This window comes from Schistocerca nitens, chromosome 8 (genome assembly GCF_023898315.1).
Source record: "Schistocerca nitens isolate TAMUIC-IGC-003100 chromosome 8, iqSchNite1.1, whole genome shotgun sequence".
NCBI classification, from domain to species: Eukaryota; Metazoa; Arthropoda; class Insecta; order Orthoptera; family Acrididae; genus Schistocerca; species Schistocerca nitens.
Genome location: NC_064621.1, coordinates 211285099 through 211304994, shown reverse-complemented (window position 1 = coordinate 211304994; position 19896 = coordinate 211285099). Strand labels below are relative to the sequence as shown.

Genomic DNA, 19896 nt, shown 5'->3' with positions numbered 1-19896 from the left:
TTCAAATGAAGGTGGACCCGGTGCTCCAGTTACTGCTCTTACGGGAAAAAAAAAAAACATCACCACTGCTTCTGTCACTGTGAGAGAGGATCGACGAGTTACCTCAAGATGACTTTCTGAAATACTCAACATTTCATTGGGTGCCACCCACCCGTTGGTGGCAGAAAAATTACACATGACACTTGTTTGTGGGCGATGGGTTCCAAGATTGTTAATCCCCGAACAAAACGACATTTGTACAGGTATGCATGCAGTTAAAGTTGATGTTAGAGGAAGATCCGGAGTTTCTTTCAAATGTAATCACTGCTGATGAAACGTGTCTACATCATTTTGATCCCGAGAGCAAACAGCCAAGCTCAGTGTGGAAATCTCCTTCATCAACAACCCCCAAAAAAGCAAAAGTGGTTGCTCCCGCTGGGAAAGTTATGCTCGTCTCATTCTTTGATATTCATCGAATGGTTTATCAGCATGTCGTACCTGCACACACATCAGTAACTGGACGATAAAACAGGGATGTCCTGAAAACATTGCAAGTCCATATCAGGCGCAAAGGATCACATTTCCGTGAAGCAGGCTGGATGCTGCACAACGATAATGCGCGGCCGCGTATTGCCAATGTTGTTGCTGAATATCTTGCAAAAATGAACGTTAAGTGCATCTCTCACCCTCCCTATAGTCCGGATTTAGCCCCATGTGACATTTTTCTATTCTCTAGCACGAAGAAACGCCTTCGTGGGAGCCATTATCATTCATCAGAAGCAGTGGTGAAGGCTGCGGAGGTGATTTTGAAGGACCTCTCAAAAAATGGTTTGCAGCGTGTATTTTAAGACTGGCAGAAACGCTGGGAGAAGTGCATCTCGTTCATGGAAGACTACTTTGAGAAGGACCATCAAAATTATGAGGATGAATAAAGATATGCTGTCAAAACAATTATGATGATTCTCTACTGGACAGCCCTCGCAATTCTTTGGTTGGTCTCTTCATCCGTACATCATCTCTGTATATTGCTCCAAAACATTTTCTGTGGCTTTTACGTTCTATTTTTTGTATCTGTGATGGCTAATGCTCCGATTGTGGTCGTCTGTGATACGTAGAGTTCTGCTGGTAGTACAACTGTACTATAGTACCTGAGTTTAGCCTGTCTTGAAATATTTAGTTTGTATGCTTTCTGAAGTTTTTCTGTTCTTTGCATGTTGGATGCGCTGTCTGGTCCTCCTATTTGTATACATTTTTCCACTCTCTTAATCCTTCGGTATTTTGTGAACATGTTGTTCTTTCTTTCCATGTATTGCGTCTTCTCATACAATATCTGTAGATCTGTTTTCGCAGAGATTTGATGTTAGTATTTCAGTGCCTCTTGTGCTTACCGTCTATTATTGCTGAGTATTGCAAGGTCATCTGCAAATGCTAGGCATTTTATGATTTCTTGTTCCTTTTTTTCCCATTGTTTGATAATATTGTCCAAAACAATGCTGAATAAAAGCTGCGAGAGACCATCTCCTCATCTGACCCCTGTATGTATCTCGAATGGGTCTGAATTTCTCCCATAAATTTTATTTTGAATGTGGTGTCTGTAAGCGTCTGTTGAATGAGTGTCCTAGTTTTTCTGTTTATTCCATGTTCTTCTAATGTGTCAAAGAGAATCTACCTGGCTACATAGTCGTGGGCTTTCTTAAAGTCCACGAATGTGACTGCAGTGTTCTCCGTTTCTGACCTTCAGGAGCGTTCGCAGTTTCCAAATTTGTTCAGTACTGGACTTCCCTTTTCTGAACCCTGCTTGGTATTCACCTATCTTTGTATCAGCTTCTGGTTATAGTCTGTTGAGTAATGCTTGAAGAGAATTTTGTGGGTGACCTGTAATAATGAGATACCTCTGTAGTTGTTAGGGTCAGAATAAATAAATAAATATAGGTGGGAGAAACAAGTTTAGTCTAACGATTTAAATTCCCTGCTATAGTAGTTAAACTTGGCTGCGATAAAGGAAACAAAACCGCACATTTTTACAGCAGAGCATTTCCTGTCTCGCAGTTGTTGTCAACAAGAAACCTGTACATCATTGTTCAAAAAACTTTTCGAGATTTTTGGTAACAACGCTTCCACAAGCATGCACATATTTTTTTTTTTAAAAAAAATAAGTATATAAAAGCACGCGCGTATTTGCTTGCAACGGTATGTCAAATTTTCGGCGCAATTGGTGAAGAACTTACGGCGTTAAGATTCTGAACAAAATAACATGTGGTTTTACTGACAGCTTATTCTTTTGTATCCCATAAAGCGCTCCAGCAGGTACATACAAACACGCGCGTATCCTAGTACAACTTTGTGTCAAAATTTCAAGTCAATAGACCGATTACTTCTCGAGTTTGTTAATATTGGCAGATCAATAACAGTAGAGACATATAGAATCTGTGCCGCGTATTATTGTATCCTTGTCGGTTTTTTTTTTTTTTGAGTTGTATACTTGGGACCACCGTAGTACATGCCTAAACGAGCATGGTAAACGGTCTGAAAACCATTTATAGGCTAGCCAGTACATCACACCAATAACTACCAATCTGCTATGCGCAATCACTCCGATTCGGCTCACCTCTCCGTTTCACAAGCTGTATATTTTTTTTTCTCCTTTTTTAAATCCATAAACCACTATTTTATTCCAGAATGAGATTTTCACTCTGCAGCGGAGTGTGCGCTGATATGAAACTTCCTGGCAGATTAAAACTGTGTGTCGGACCGAGACTCGAACTCGGGACCTTTGCCTTTTGCGGGCAAGTGCTCTACCAACTGAGCTACCCAAGCACGACTCACGCCCCGTCCTCACAGGTCCCGAGTTCGAGTCTCGGCCCGGCACACAGTTTTAATCTGCCAGGAAGTTTCACACTATTTTATTATTTTAATTTTAAAACGGACACCTTCCTCCTCTTCATCCCTTCCATTCACTCGCCATCTGTTTCGTTCTCGGAGTGGCTTTGTCTGTCAGTGATATTCTTAAAATAAAACTTTTTTTTCGAAGTTGAGAGGATCTGTAAATGTAAGAGCTTCTTCATTTATTTCGTAATGAATTTTCTTCTTTCTTATTTCTAACTTCACGTTTTTCCTCTTGATAATCTTAGCCTAAAATATTACATGATCGTAAGAACAAACCTTCACGGAAAGAACAATCGTTAATCCGAGAGTAGTTTTTTTTAAATTTCTTTGACTTATCTCTGTGTTAAAACATTCATAACTTCGTAATGGAAAGGAGTGGGAGAGGGGGGGGGGGATTGTAGAGGGAGACCAAGACTTAACGATAGTAAGCAGGGTCAAATAGGTGTGTACTGCGTTAGCTATGTAGATATGAATAAGCTTGCTCAGGACAAACTATCGTGGTGAGCAATACCACAAAAACAGCGTAAAAAAACAAGTCCCCACTTCTTTAGAATTAATACGTTTTATTTAATTTGAGTTTACGTGAGGGGGGAAAAAGCAAGTAGATGAACTCAGTTGGTCATGAATGGCTTGTTTGATAAAATAATTTAACGCTGCACCACTGCTTGGTATATTCTTGAAGAGCAATTTTTGTTCAGTTGTGGGCATTCGAAAGAGCAGCAGCTTATCAAACTGGTGTAGGAGGCCTTCGACTTGGAGAAAGCCTGTAGGGCGCTTGATAACGTGTTGTACGATGGCCTCTTGCACGTGACACCTCCCGCCATTGCTAGTCCGCAGCTCGTGGTATTGCGCACGGGGTCCCAGGTTCGATTCCCGGCGGGGTCAGAGATTCTCTCTGCCTCGTGTTGGGTTTCTTTCGTGATCATTTCATCATTGACTCGCGAGTCGCCGAAGTGGCGTCAACTAAAAAGGACTTGCAATACGGCGGCCGAACTTCCCCGCATGGGGCCTCCCGGCCAACAATGCTGTACGATCATTTCATTTTTTTTCAATCGGATAGTTGTTGTCCCACTTGTAACGGCAGCGCTCGTGAGAATCTGCTCACAAAGTGTGGCTCAGTGATTAAGGGGGTGTCAGACAACCATTCCAAAGGGTCAGGAACCAATTCTCCGTTGTTTACTGGAATTAGAAGACGCGCTTCTTTTTAGTTACTAAAACTAATGTTTCTGTCTTCCATTTTTTACTGCTTTACTGGTTATATTTGGAGGTTTTAAGTTTCTTTTTTCCAAAATGTTTCTGGTGATGCCTAATGTCTTTCTATTCGTTATTCTATAGCTCGTTCTCATGGTAATAAGTTTTTAAATTCGTTTGTATATATCTGTGTTAAAACATTCATTTCTGATGATTTTCTTCATCATATTTATTAAATAGTTCCTGATGATTTTCTTCTATGTCTGTCTAATTGTATTTTTAGGTTTTGTCTCTGTTTTATGCCAATTTGGCTGTAATTAGATAGTGTTTTGGTGTTTATTTCTTTCTTTTTGTATAATTTCGGTGTATAATAAATTTTTTTCTTTAATATTTACCTGTATAATGTCAGTTTGTTTGCCTTTTTAATCTTCATATATGTTTCTCTTTATATTCCTATTTTTAAAATTTTATTGTTCTGCTAATTTGCCAGATACAGTCTACTATCTTTTAAAATGTTTTGAGTCGCTACTAGTTCCTACTTTACTACTACGTAATTCTGGGTTCAGGCTATAAACATGAGCATTTTTAGGCTGGAGTTTAATTGATTTTGTTGTAGTGTAATTGCTAACTTACTATTATTATTACTTTTATTTCATGTGTCTGAGTTTGCTAATACTCTTTATTTTCTTTTGCTGTTTGACACTGATTCTTATTATTTTACACTTTATTTTTGTACCAAAATATTTATGTTTTTGGGTCAGTTTTGACTCTCTAATGCATACGTGCAGGGTCAAGTTTATGATAGAATAATTCTTGAAGAAGCCGAGTTTAAATGTGAACATTTTAGAATAGGCTTTACTGTGACTGTTGATATTGAATGGCTTTACTGTGACTGTTGATATTGGATGAACCAATAAGTTTATTGTTACAATTCACTATTTATTCATATCTATAATACGTTTCAAATGTGTAAACCTCCGTCATTAGGTGGGATTTATGTGTTAATAGGACATGTGTGTGTTGTGTTACGAATTTGGCGTAACCTGTGGCACTGTCTAGTGGAGAAACAAAATGCTATTTCAGACCATGGTTCTGTGCAGGCCTTTGTCTAAAAAGTAAACACAAAATCTAAATGTAAAAATAAAACAACTAAAATAGAATACCTTCAATTGTCTTAGGCTCCTTTCCCTATCGCAATAAATAACATATAAAATGTCGCATTTTGTAAACAAAACTGGTATATGGAACCTACTAGGTGCAAAGAACATACAGCAAAACAGAAATACTATTTGAAGGTACAAAGAACGTATAACTAAACAAAGCCTTTATTCCGAAGCAAGTCTTAAAGCATTGTGAGGATCTTTGGTTGAATTGATGAACATACACTATGTGATCAAAAGTATCCGGACACCTGGCTAAAAATATAAGTCCGTGGCGCCCTCCATCGGTGATGCTGGAATTCAATATAGTGTTGGCCCACCCTTAGCCTTGATGACACCTTTCACTCTTGCAGGCATACGTTCAGTGAGGTGCTGGAAAGTTTCTTGGGGAATGGAAGCCCATTCTTCACAGATTGCTGCAGTGAGAGGTATCGATGTCGGTCGGTGAGACCTGGCAAAAGTCGGCGTTGCAAACCATTCCAAAGGTGTTCTGTAGCACTCAGGTCAGGACTCCGTGCAGGCCAGTCCATTACAAGGGTGTTGTCGTGTAACCACAGGCCGTACATTATGAACAGGTGCTCGATCGTCTTGAAAGATGCCGTCGCCGTCCCCGAATTGCTCTTCAACAGTGGGGAGCAAGATGGTGCTTAAAACATTAATGTAGGACTGTACTGTGATGGTGCCACGCGAAACAACATGGGTGCAAGCCCCCTCCATGAAAAACACAACCACACCATAACACCACCGACTTCGAATTTTACTGTTGGCACTGCACACGCTGGCAGATGACGTTCACTGGGCATTCGCCATACCCACACCCTGCATCGGATCGCCACATTATGTACCGTGATTCGTCATTCCACACAGCGTTTTCCCACTGTTCAATCGTCCAATGTTTAACTCCTTACACCAAGCGAGGCGTCGTTTGACATTTCATGGCATGATGTGTGGCTTATGAGCAGCTGCTTGACCAAGAAATGCCGCCTAACTGTCATAGTATTTGCAGTGGATCCTGATGCATTTTGGAATTTCTGTGTGTTGGTCTGGACAGATGTTTCCCTATTATACATTACGACCCCCTTCAACTGCCGGCGGTCTCTGTCAGTCAACGGACGAGGTCGACCTATACGCTTTTGTGCTGTACGTGTCCCTTCACGTTTCCAGTTTGCTATCACATCGGAAACAGTGGACCTAGGGATGTCTAGGAGTGTGGAAATCACATGTACAGACGTATGACACAAGTGACAACCAATCACCTGACGACGTTCGAAGTCCGTGAGTTCCGCGGAGGGGCCCATTCTGCTCTCTCACGATATGTAATGACTACTGAGGTCGCTGGTATGGAATACCTGGCAGTAGGTGGCAGCACAATGCATCTAATATGAAAAACGTATGTTTTTGGGGGTGTCCGGATACTTTTGATCACATAGTGTATGTGTTAGAGTAAAAATTTCAAGTAGTGTACAAACCCTTTTCTGTCAAGTTTATAAGTATCTTAAATTTCTTACTCATTTATGTAATCAGGTGACATGTTCAAAACATTAAGTGCAATAATTGTGTGTCAAAAAGGCAAAATTATACATAAATAACAGTTTTGTCTTGGATTCACAGATAGAGGTTGAAAGGCACGCGAGAATGAAAGCAAAGTTTTGGATGTGCTAGGACTGTGGGTTTGTTAAACTTGCATGTATTACATGTTATACATAAGTAAATGTTGTAGTCATACAGTGGTGGTGGTGGTTAGTGTTTAACGTCCCGTCGACAACGAGGTCATTAGAGACGGAGCGCAAGCTCGGGTTAGGGAAGGATTGGGAAGGGAATCGGCCGTGCCCTTTCAAAGGAACCATCCCGGCATTTGCCTGAAACGATTTAGGGAAATCACGGAAAACCTAAATCAGGATGGCCGGAGACGGGATTGAACCGTCGTCCTCCCGAATGCGAGTCATACAGTGATACCGAATTAAAGATACGCAAACAGATAGTACATAACTAGGCTGGCAAAAGCGCGTATTTTAATGACGCCTGACGTTTGATTAGGTGTGTAAGTAGGCTGTTTAGGTTTTTTTATTGGTAACGCCACCTCTGTATGAAAATCACTGCCTGTGCTGTGTGCAGTCTGTGGCTGCTTTGCATTGTTGTAATACTCGCCATTGTAGTGCTAGGCAGCTGGCTATATATATATATATATATATATATATATATATATATATATATATATATATATCAAGGTAAATACATTGTTTGTTCTCTATTAATATCTTTCATTTGCTAACTATCCCTATCAGTAGTTAGTGCCTTCCATAGTTTGAATCTTTTATTTAGCTGGCAGTAGTGGCGCTCGCTGTATTGCAGTAGTGGGAGTAACCAAGATTTTGTGAGGTAAGTGATTTGTGAAAAGTACAGGTTAATGTTAGTCAGGGCCATTCTCTTGTAGAGATTATTGAAAGTCAGATTGCGTTGCGCTAAAAATATTGTGTGTCAGTTTAAGCACAGTCGTGTATAAATTTTTCAAAGGGGAAGTTTCATATGTCGACCCTTAGCCGAGGATACCTCACTGGAATCTTCTGATTTTTTTTCTTGTAGTTTGTGTAATTAGTGTAGCTTTTGTTTATTGCTAGCGCGTAATTGTAGAGAAAATCTCCTTTGTAGTTGCAGTCTTTCATTGTTGTACAGTAAAACAGTTGTGGCATGCATGTAGATTTGCACCAAGTATTTCGCAGCTGCAATTAACTAGATATTATTTTCAGTGTTATGTTAATGTGTTCTCTTATTTTTGCTCTTCAAATTGTGTTTTTCTGTGTTGTCGTGTGAAATACTGTGACAATAATGGCGTGTGAAAAACGTAATACTAGGCTCCAAAGTAAACTGAGAAAGGACAGTGAAAACGAAAGCAGTGTGTTAGCGCCACCGAGTAATGAATTAACTAATGTTCAAAGTAGTAATTTGGTAATTGTGCATAGGGAAATGGAGCGGGCGGCAAACAATGGCGTGGACAGTGAAACAATTAGTGAAGAGGGAAGCATTATCGATCGATCGGTCGGCAACAGCTCGCCTCAGCAATCGGGAATGACAGGACACAATTTTGCAAATATTGTAGACTCAGGTTTTGGGTTCTCACCGTTTTCTCAAATGAGTCAAGACACATTTTCCACTTGTCAGAATGTGAAAGTTGCCGGTGCAAATTCACTGCCGAAAAGCACTGAAGAACATGTTTCAGACACCAGTGCATTGTTATTACAATTAATGCAACAAATGGGACAAAAGCTTGAAAAATTAGACACAATGGAACAAAATCAGAGACAAACACAGCAAAAGCTTCAAAAATTAGACACAATGGAACAAAATCTTAAAAAGTTAGACACAATGGAACAAAATCTTCAAAAGTTAGACACAATGGAACAACACCAGAGACAAACACATCAACAGTTAGACGCAATGGAACAAAATCTTCAAAAGTTAGACACCACGCTTGAACAAACACGTGAAGATTTAACTACTGAGTTACATAACATTGAATCGAAATGTCAAAAAGTCTGTAATGACGTAAAAACACAAATTTGTGAGCACTTCCAACCTATTTTTTCGCGGCATGAAAATGCACTACAGAATCACGAAGCAGCCATAAAAGAACTGCAAACTATGTTCACGAAAATCATGAGACCTTGCAAGCTAAATTTGACTCAGTTGCATCTACCGATTCGGTTACGCAACTTGCAAAAACTCAGGAAAACTTAAAGGACACAGTAGATACTCTGAAACTTGGTTCAGAAAAACACACTGAGGAAATGTGTTCACTATCGGAGAAAGTAGCCGAACTTTCGAATCAGTTCACTAACTTATCTACGATGGTAGATGATAATCCGAATGACACAAAACCGGTGGTCTTTAATGACACAGAAGAGAGCGAACAAATTAGGAAACTGAAACAAAATCTGAATCAAATTAATACGCAACACCAAAGAGAAATCCGCGAAGTACAAGATCAGCTGACACAGGTAATACAAGAATTACGTATTTCAGAGGACACTCGCGCCCCAACACGGGAAGAGGGACTTAGAAATACGGAAAAGACGCAAAATAATAACACAGGGCATTTCGGAAGTTATGAAAGAAACTGGCAATGTGCACCGAATTTTGAGATGGAACGGCCGACACGACCTAACAATGACCGATATGCGACTCGCCGACATGATGATTTTGACTATAAGCTGTTCATTACTACACGTAAATTCAAAACGTTTAAGAATTCTGCCAACGACATTCATCCACAAGCGTGGCTCCATCAATTCTCTCATTGTTTTCCTCCCAACTGGTCATTAGAACACAGATTAGAATTTATGTGTGGCTACTTAGAGAATGAACCGGCTGTACGAATGCGATCGGTCATTCACGATTGCCACAGTGAAGGAGAATTTTACCATGCCTTCCTCTCAGCATATTGGTCTCAAGCCACACAAGACCGAGTAAAAGATAGCATCATAATGATGAAACGTTTCGAACAATCTGAATTTTCCAGTATTATGAAATATTTTGAAGACATGTTGCATAAGAATCAGTATCTTTCAAACCCATACAGCCCCTCAGAACTCATCCGAATTTGCTTAATCAAACTGCCTGAACATTTACGACATATTATTTTGGCAGGACGTTGCAAAGACGACATTGAAGCTTTTCAGGGACTGTTACAAGAACTGGAAATGGACACTGACAATCGCGGAACGCAGGAGCACAACAATTACAGATCACATCCGTCGCAATTCCGCGATGAAAGAAATAATAACCGGACGCGACAAGGCTATTCTCACAACACAAATCGTGACCGAAACAGACACCACCCGTATAACAACCGTTGGCAGAGTAGTAATAATTACAGGGAAAGATCACCTCTCCGAGGTAATGACTATCACAGAGACAATCAGAGAAACAGACAATATGGGAACCAAAACAATTATTATCAAGGGAGACAGAATAACTTCAGACGCAACAGTTCAGCGCGCAGTTACGATTCAGGGAGAAATTCTCCACCACATGACCGTCAAACAAGAAACTATGTAAACTACCAACATGACGACAGACGATATATTCATAATGACAGACCTGAATTGCATCAGAACTGGCGGGATTTAAACAGGGCAGGGCCTTCTCGGCAAAGTGAATTTGTAGAAGTTCGGTCTCCTAATCCCAATAACGGCACGCGCCAACAAAGAAACAGATAATGACTCGCACCGGAGGCAGCCACCTGCGCCGGCTGGCTCAGGAAAAAATAACATAGACGCTAACCTTGAGAAAATTTCCAGTATTCTTTACCGACGTATACCGCATGACAATTGCATTCAAGTTCAAACTTTGAGTACTATGAAGAGTAAAAGTTTACACCACATTTTACATGTAAAACCGTTTATTGAAAAATAATCTGCTTTTAAACTTTGTCTTTGCCATAAAACTTTTCACTTCACATTTCTAGTATGCTTTGTCAGACTTTAGAAACTGTTGACATGCAACAATGTTTGAAGTTAAATATCCAATCAAGAACCAAGAGAACTTATTTAAACAGAAATTACGAATGCATTGTTATTGTGAACAGACGACACAGTGTTATTGTGTGTGTGCATTCTTGCTTGTTTGTTGCACGATTACGTAACGACTATCAGGCTTACATACTTAGGGCACATACTGGTACTGCTAATGAGATTCTAATGCAACATTTTGGTTTACTTGAAAATACATTCTGGATTTAAAGTACTTTCTGTGAGATACCAGATGACACAGTGGTTAGTTTATGTGACAGCTACACGATTTTATCACGACGCTACTAATGAGTGACAATTTACAAGTTGCTTTTGCGGTGTATCTGTTTTATATCTGCACAGTTTTCTGAATTCTTCTGGAAAGAAAAACATGTTTTATTAGTAACTTTTGTGGTATAGCAACAATGAGACAGCCTTTTTCGTGGCACAACAATACGTTACGGTACAGTACTTTCTTCATCACAACAATAAGCGTAATAACTAAGATATCTATACTCGAAGCATTTCACTTTTGTTTATCATGAGGTAAGTGCATTGACTTCTGCAGAACTTAGCTTTTGGAGGACGATAACTACGAGACTTCCACAGAGATTATGTTACAACATGACGCACAGTTTAACGCTACAGTACCCCATTGCTGTAATCTGTAACACCTGAAGGTATAATTACATTAATCCTCAGGGGGGTACACGCTTACTTTGTGTACCATGTGTGTGGCAACCACAAGGAACCCTAGCTAATATGGTATTTGCTTATACAACTTTAGACATCGGTACCATATTTCTCTAACATAGAATTACACAGCTATCTGATCATTTAACTGAGAGAGACAAACACTTATTTTACGTCAGTGACAGATGTTTACGTAATTACACCGTTGGATAACTTCACACTTATGAAATTGTATTTTGTTTGTACTTTGTGAACTGTTCATATTTTTTCGGAACCATTGTGATACTATGAGAGCTTTGAATGATGTATTTGGTATGGGATCATGATTTTTAAAGTGCGTTTGAGGCAGATGACACTTTTGACATGAGCAGAGAATTTTTTTTAGGTTTTGAAATTATTGGAGGAAGCTACGACGATTTTGAGAGTTGACTGAGGTGTTATGATGTTATTTTTACGACGACGATGTGTATTATGCTGCTGAGGTATGTTTATGGTCAAGAAGCTGATGCTATATGAGGAATTTGATTATGCTACATATTTCATATAATGAAATATTAAAGAAGCGTCGACGAATATATATATATATATATATATATATGTGTAATAAGGTAAGGAGTAATGAGTAGCGGTTAGGGACACTGACTTGTGAAAAAGGATGTTGGAAACCAAGAATCGTACTTTAAGAGGTAGGAAATGTGTGTAAATGCGTAAATGTATCACAATGCTGGCGAAAATTTTTTGGACACTGTTATATCAATAAGATTTTGTTTCTACAGATTTGTAACGCTAATTCTTGACCTGTGAAATTTTTTATATGAGACTGTCACTGTAGCGGAAACTGCTGTCGTAAATATTTCCGTACGAAAGTTAAGTGACCACCTGCACGTAATGCGTCGCGGGCACCCAGCGGTGTCAGACGCCTGGAGAAAAAGCCATTATTGCGAGCCCTTTTCAGCGGCACAGGTAGAAAAAAAAACAGGGAGGCCATTATTCTCGCTATTGACGTTCCTTTGTAGAGAGCATCGCAAAAACGACACGGTCGAACTTGAAAACATATGTTGACACTGTGGAGCTCTTAATTTATGATATTTACAGAAATGCCTAATGAAATGAGAAATATTTTTTACATCTGCACACCTGATTATGACAAGCGTCTTTCTACGAGAGTTGAGAGAATGTCTACTAACTTATGAAATGTCACATGACTATTGAATGATATTTTTATACTTTGGTTTGCGTAATTGCTTATTTCATTTGATATCTAGTTTCTAGCTGCACTGCAGCATTGGTTAAAATAAAATTTTATAGATGTACTAATATAAATATTTTCTGTCTACAGATCGAGTAAATAATAATTTTTTCAAAAAAAATGAGGGAGCACAAAAAGACATTTACCTTCACAGGAACTGCAATCATAGTTTTCTTTTCAAGTACTTGTTAATTTCTTTTGTAGAATAAATTGTGATGCATCACTCTAGTGTTAAGATGTGACATAGGTATTAGACATGGCCATTTTTAGTGTAATACTTTTTCTGCTTGAACTTTGTCATGTTTAGGTATAAGTTATGCTGTTTGCCAGGCATAGTGCTACTGAATTTTAATTTGTGTTACTCTGCTAAGCCAGATTTATTTTTCTTGTTTGCTGCACATTGCCTTATATTAGTCGTAATATTGCAATTGCTTCGCTAATTTCTAAAATGCTGCTTCCTTTGCAAATCTGCACTTTTTTGTCATTGCTGTTTGCGTTAATTGTTTTATGTGTTGCTGCATTGCCTCGTCCCTTAGTTTAGCATCTGAGCTCAGTAGATTTAAGTTAGCTTAAGAGGGGTAGAGTATATAAGAAACAGATTTGGGCCTAAATGAGTATTGTACAATGAGCCATATTTATTTTGAAAGAAATATGGTTAGAATACAGAAAAGAGGTACAGATAGGACTTTTTGGAAATAGTGAGGAACGAAGGGAGATCTCCGAGAAGTAAAGAAAGTTTTGTTTGCAAAATACTGCAGTAAAAGAAACCCTGTCCTTTCCATTGTGTTATCCCCCTATGTGTTTGTGTACCCTTGTGTATTTGTTTTCTTCCTGTCTCTGTGTAGTTTCATAGAATTTTTTTTCTAATACTATTCACTATGATGAGGAATACTGTTATCCTCGAATATAATTGGTTTTAATAATATGATATTTAACTTGTAAATATGCTTAGATATTATTTATTCTGTTTTGTTTTAATGCTCATGTGTGAAGTTGATGTTTCGAAAGTTATTCTGAACTTTTATGTATCTACTTATCTCATAATTCCTGTAACATTGATGTATATGTTTATTTCTATTCTGTTGTAAAGCCTGTACTACAAATGTTATCTGTATTGTTATGTTCTTGAATGATGTATTTTGTACGTTGTTATTGTATTCTTATGTTATAAAATTGTAATTGACAGCAGTTCATCAAATTAAGTAACTTGTAAGTTACATTTCACTGCACACGTTTCTATTGGTCATAGTATATGGACAATATGTGAGAAGTAGGGACTGTTAGTGTTTGCACGTGTGTTAATAATTCGGCAAGGGACTGGTTAACAGCATTGCTGGTTCTCAGGACAATTCAAAAACTTTGTGAGTGCACAAGTGGTGGTTATGGACTTGCTCTATTATCCGCAAGACTCTTCAATGGTGATTTTGCACCTGCATAGTCACAACAGATGGCTGCTGGCCATCTCTACAAGGACTACAGTGGGTCTACGTCTTTGATGATCCATCAGTACCATTGTCTCTACAAGGACTGCATTGGGTCTGCACCTCTGGTGGCCCACCAATACCGTAATCTCTACCAGGACTACAGTGGGTCTGCTCTGTGATGACCTACCCACCAATACTCTTCAAAACGTCGACTGACTCTGCTGTGGGTTTGCTCTGTTGTGGCCCATTACCTGTCTGCATGTCAAGAGTCAGCACTGTCTTTCCGTTGGAAGGACAACACTACTTCTTCAAGACTGCATGGAAATCCACTACTTCCGTGTGCATTTTCTTTTACTGCTCAGACTTTGAGAAAAGAAACGGCAGTTTTACGATGAACGATTAGGACTGTCTTTATGGACTGTGAGCAAGTTTAGCTTTTGACCAACATTGTATCAATAAGTGTGTGCATTTGATTTCTTTGTTACTGTAATTATGAAAATTTTTTTCAAATCTGTATTGGCCACTGCCCAAACCAATTTGTAAAATTTTTTGTGGGGAGCATGGGGGCTATGTAAGTAGGCTGTTTAGGTTTTTTTATTGGTAACGCCACCTCTGTATGAAAATCACTGGCTGTGCTGTGTGCAGTCTGTGGCTGCTTTGCATTGTTGTAATACTCGCCATTGTAGTGCTAGGCAGCTGGCTGTGAACAGCGCGTAGCGTTGTGCAGTTGGAGGTGAGCCGCCAGCAGTGGTGGATGTGGGGAGAGAGATGGCGGAGTTTTGAAATTTGTCATGAACTGCTCTATATATATATATATATATATATATATATATATATATATATATATATATATATATATATATATATATATGATATCAAGGTAAATACATTGTTTGTTCTCTATTAATATCTTTCATTTGCTAACTATCCCTATCAGTAGTTAGTGCCTTCCATAGTTTGAATCTTTTATTTAGCTGGCAGTAGTGGCGCTTGCTGTATTGCAGTAGTAGGAGTAACCAAGATTTTGTGAGGTAAGTGATTTGTGAAAAGTACAGGTTAATGTTAGTCAGGGCCATTCTCTTGTAGAGATTATTGAAAGTCAGATTGCGTTGCGCTAAAAATATTGTGTGTCAGTTTAAGCACAGTCGTGTATAAATTTTTCAAAGGGGAAGTTTCAGGTGTGATGGCGGTGTCAGTAAGTTTGTGTACGGTACTACTATGATTGTCTGAAACAGAATAACGTTGTAAGATTTACGAGGCGGTCGAAACAAGTTTTGCCATTGACCAAATATTTGCGTTTTAGTTGAGTTTAACACATGCATTGTTGAATTGTGCTATGAGAAGAAGATCACAATACATATACTCACGTTTAAAGAAGTCTTTAGTTTTCGTAAGAACGCTCAAATGAAAAAAGACACATGTTATCGATGACAAATAGAGCATGCTGCTTATAGGAGTACTTTCATAACAAATATACTACCCAAGAAAAGCCGAAGTTGGCTAAAAACACATCATTAAGCTACGTCTGTTAATACTAGATTATTTAAGCCCCCTAAAATACACATACATTATTTAAATACTGCTGGTATTTCATATAAGACAATCAGTAATGTAATTATTTAGGCTTACATGCAGCACAAAAGCAAAAATACTGAAAGTGTTTCTAGTTATGCTTGCATTTCCTTGTATCTTCTGTCAGGTGTACGAAAAATTACTGCCAAACATGATGCGTGTATTGATCGTTACCTCAAAACACTGAAGGTAATGTAGTTATGTCAGTTTGCCCAATTTCGTACGACTTTTTTATAAGTAAATAAACAACTCTTTAAGCGTCCTGTGCACTCGGTGCCATATTGCGATTCTAAACTGCTGGTTTCAATGACACAACTCATACTGTATACGGTATTGTCAGTCTAGTCTGTGTTGTGAAAGGACTGACTGAAGGAGAGCAAAGTTTTTCAGAGCTGTGGGTTGTTAAAACATCAGCTACATTTTATAACTAAGTGAAGGTTGGAGTAATAAATACATTGATTATGGTTTAAAATAATATGCACATAGATTACTATTCGTATTGTCAATATATATATATATATATATATATATATATATATATATATATATATAAGCTGACAGGGGGTACAAACTATTGGTGTGTCAGTGTATTTATGAATAAGCCAGTCCACTGTGCATTTGGAAAATGTCATGATAATAAAACTAATTAATTAAGGTAATTATGAAGGAGAGGGTGGTTGTGTGTATATATTTGTGTGTGTGTATGCACCGTAAATTTAATAATGTAGGCTGCCGTTAAAAACAAAGATGATCCTGTTGTAAAAGTTGTCATTTGTGTCATTTAAGATGGACGCAGGTTTTCTTCAGTGCATGTATATTCTGAGTTTCAAGAATGTTTACCTTTTGCCTTTAGGTTGAGTATGTAGAGTGCTGATAACCGTACTGTTGGCTTGGTGTTTTGTTTCAGGCAGGTGGGGGACTATTGCTGTGTTATTTGGTTTTTTAGTGCTGCCATATGTTCTTTGAATCTAATCTCAAATAATCTAGCTGTCTCGCCTATGTAGAAACTGTCACAGTCCAAACATTCAATTTTGTACTCACCCATATGGTGCAGTGGATTTCTTGTGTTGGTGTTATGAGGTAACTGCCGAGTCTCGTTGTCGGTGGTAAACGATGTTTGTCTCACTTCGTTAGAAGACATTGGCAGTCTGATATGAAACACTGTCCAGAAATGGAAGATCTTATCTTCTTTTTTTTGTGCCCTGATCATATACCGGAGTAGTGCCATTTTGTGGGCTATGGTGTTACAAGAGGAGCTGTGGATGGTAGGGTATGTTATGGTAGGCTTCCAATAAATTTGAGATTGGTGTCTATTATTCATTATTCTGATTGTAAATCCTAAAAAGTTTATGCTGTCACCTACTTGGTGTTCAGCTGTGAACTTTATATTTTCATGGTAATCGTTGAACGTAAGTACAAATCACTGATATGGAGTGTTAGTGATGTTAAGTAGTTATAGCGATTGCCGTATAATGAAGGTTATTTTTAGGGCTAAAATTTATTATTTATTTCTAACAACCTTCTGCTCCTTTGATTTCAACTGTAATTTCCTTTGAGCCCACACTTCTTTCATCCTTTGAGAACGTTGTTCCTTCTCTTCTTGTGTTCCCTTTCTTCCAGTTCTTGATTTTTTTCCCATCCCGAAAGCCTGAGTTTTCTATTGCTTCCATGTCAACTTCCACATTTTCGATATCTCTTTCTACTTCTCTCAGCTATGTGACTATAGATTTGTAATTGTTCAGTAAGTCAAAAATTTGTTTAATTATTCTGTCATTATTCATCCTCCATATGTGTCCATAGAATTTTAGTGTCCTTTTCCTCATTACACATGTTAACTGTTCAGCTTCCAGATATAGTTCTGTATTAGCTCTTAATCCGTATTTTGATTCACTGCCGGATCCTAGTAGTTTTCTTAAGATTCTTTCATTTTTTTTTCTAATTCTCTCCCTTCGTAGTCGGTTTAAGAGTTCCCACTGCATAGAGTATTTCTGGTCTGATCACTAATTTATAGTGTTTCAGTTTTGTCTTCCAGAATAAATATTTTTGGTTTCTATGTTTCCTGCTATTTGAAATACGCTATTTATTTTACGTGTTCTAGTCTCTATTGCTGCCCTTTCCTTAATTTCATTTGATGTCCTTTCTCCTAGGTATTTAAAACGGTGTTGTTATTTATGTTAAACTTTCGAGATGCATCACTGATGTTTCTCACGAACTGTGTTTTTTTTCTTTTCTTTCAAATGATGTTTGTAATGCTAGTTTTGATGCTAGTTTTGGTGCTTGACGGTGTAGTTCTGTGATTTGTTCTTGTGAACTTACAATTATGTAATAGGTGCCATGTCATCTGAAAATGCTAGAAAATCTACAGTGATTTTCCCTGGCTTTCTTTCAAGTTGTATATCCTTAGTATTTATGGACATCCTCCATTCTCAAAACCACTTTCTCTAATGTACAGTTAAAAAGTGAGGGCAACAAGCCATCTCCTTGTCTTACACCCGCTTTTATTTCAAAATTTTCTGACAGTTCTCCCATAAATTTTAGTTTTGCAGTTGTGTCGCTGAAAGCTGCCTTAATTACGTTTGTTGCTTTGTTAGATAGTTCAAACTCTTTTAAAATATTGATAAATGTATTTTTATTAATAGAATCGTACGCCTTCTAAAATTCTATTAATTTTTCCACACAAGAATTTAATAATTTTTATTGTCTTTAGGTTGACAATGCGGTGTGATTGTTATATTTATTTGTTTTTGCCAAGTTGATTTACAGTCATCAATTACTGCGTCTTTCGCCTTTAGCAACGACTTGCATGTGCGAAACATGCCAAGTTGCACCATAGTTTGCACTCTACATTAAATTGTAGTACTCCCATTAGCTGGCAGTATGTCAGTTCAAAGGTAGCAGGCAGGTGGAGACAAGGGCGTACAACCTGCAACAAGACCACCAAACGCACTGGCGCAGTGTTAAGACACTAGACTCGCATTCTGAAGGACATCGTTTCGAATCCCTGTCTACTCAACCAGATTTAGGTTCTCCGTGCTTTCCCTAAAACGCTTAAGGCATATTCTGGGGTGCCTCCACCGAAAAAGACATGGCCGACTACCTTTTCCGTCCTTCGGCTCTGTCTCTAAGAATCTCGTCGCCAACAAGTCGTTAATCTCTATTATTCCTTCCTTCGTCCAATAGGATGACACCTAGTAAATCACAGCAGAGCTCAAACCAAGCTTTAAGTTGATGACTGCTCTTTCCTCTTCTACGTGATGACGAGGGCAACGCTAAACAAGATGACCTGAGTTCTCAGCAGTAACCACTAGGTGGCCTCATCCGTTAGCTGCAGAAGCCGATCAACAACAGCAGAAAACAACCCATGGAAGCACCAGTGGATCGCAAAACACAACTTTCAAACGTGGAAAGGCCGAATAATCTCCCTGAAAATGTGAGCGTCGTTGTCACAGTAGGGGTTAGTGAATTTCATGCGTGGAAATACCACCTCATGCAAGTGGGATGAAATAGGTTAGGTGGTACCCACATACTTCACTCTAGTATTCTCAATATGATAGACATTACAACGCGTTTTAAAAGGCGTTTGAAAAACACGTAACCAGTTTATTCGTCACTGCTGTATAAGAAACTTCCATTTTGTGCCGAAACCTTCTTTCAGTTGCATACTTTCTAGCAGCCTCACAGGCATGTAATCTGATTACAAGCTGCAGACCGACAGATAATGTTTTCCTTTTCAAAAGCACTGAACGCAGTCTTATAGACGTAAACGCAATCTTATAGACGTACAACACCCATCTGTATTTAGCATTACGAAGTGCACTCGTACAATGAGACCGTTTATTTTCATCTACCACCGAAAGGAAAATCTTTACATATAAAAGTTCAGCCTATGGATGTTTCTGCTCGCAAAACGTGAAAAATCGATTGAAATCAAATTTTGACACAACGTTGCAGTCGAATAAGCGCGTGTTTTTGTATGTCTGTTTTCATGAAATTTAAAATTTTCCCGGCGAATTAAATGTTCGAAGAGATTTTGGGATTGCAGCCGGCCGTTGTAAACTTCACTCCATGATATTTCAACTGGAAACCTGCCAGTCATCTTAGGTGAGCCATCAAAGAGTGACAATCTTCGGTGGCTCACCTGAAGATGACTGTCAGGCGCCCAGTTGAAATATCATGGAGTGAAGTTTTCGACGACCGGCTGCAATCCCGCAATCTCTTCGAACATGTCTGTTTTT

At 38.5% G+C, this 19896-nt stretch overlaps 1 protein-coding gene and 1 non-coding gene across 2 annotated transcripts in view; both read right to left on the bottom strand.

The window, feature by feature from the left end:
- Positions 1–19896, bottom strand: part of LOC126198710 (glycine receptor subunit alpha-3) — a 646434-nt gene that overhangs the window by 595771 nt on the left and 30767 nt on the right. The gene's annotated exons all lie outside the window — the stretch shown is intronic.
- On the bottom strand, positions 2722–2796 carry Trnal-caa (transfer RNA leucine (anticodon CAA)). Its single transcript has one exon. It is a non-coding gene; the product is annotated as a tRNA-Leu (tRNA).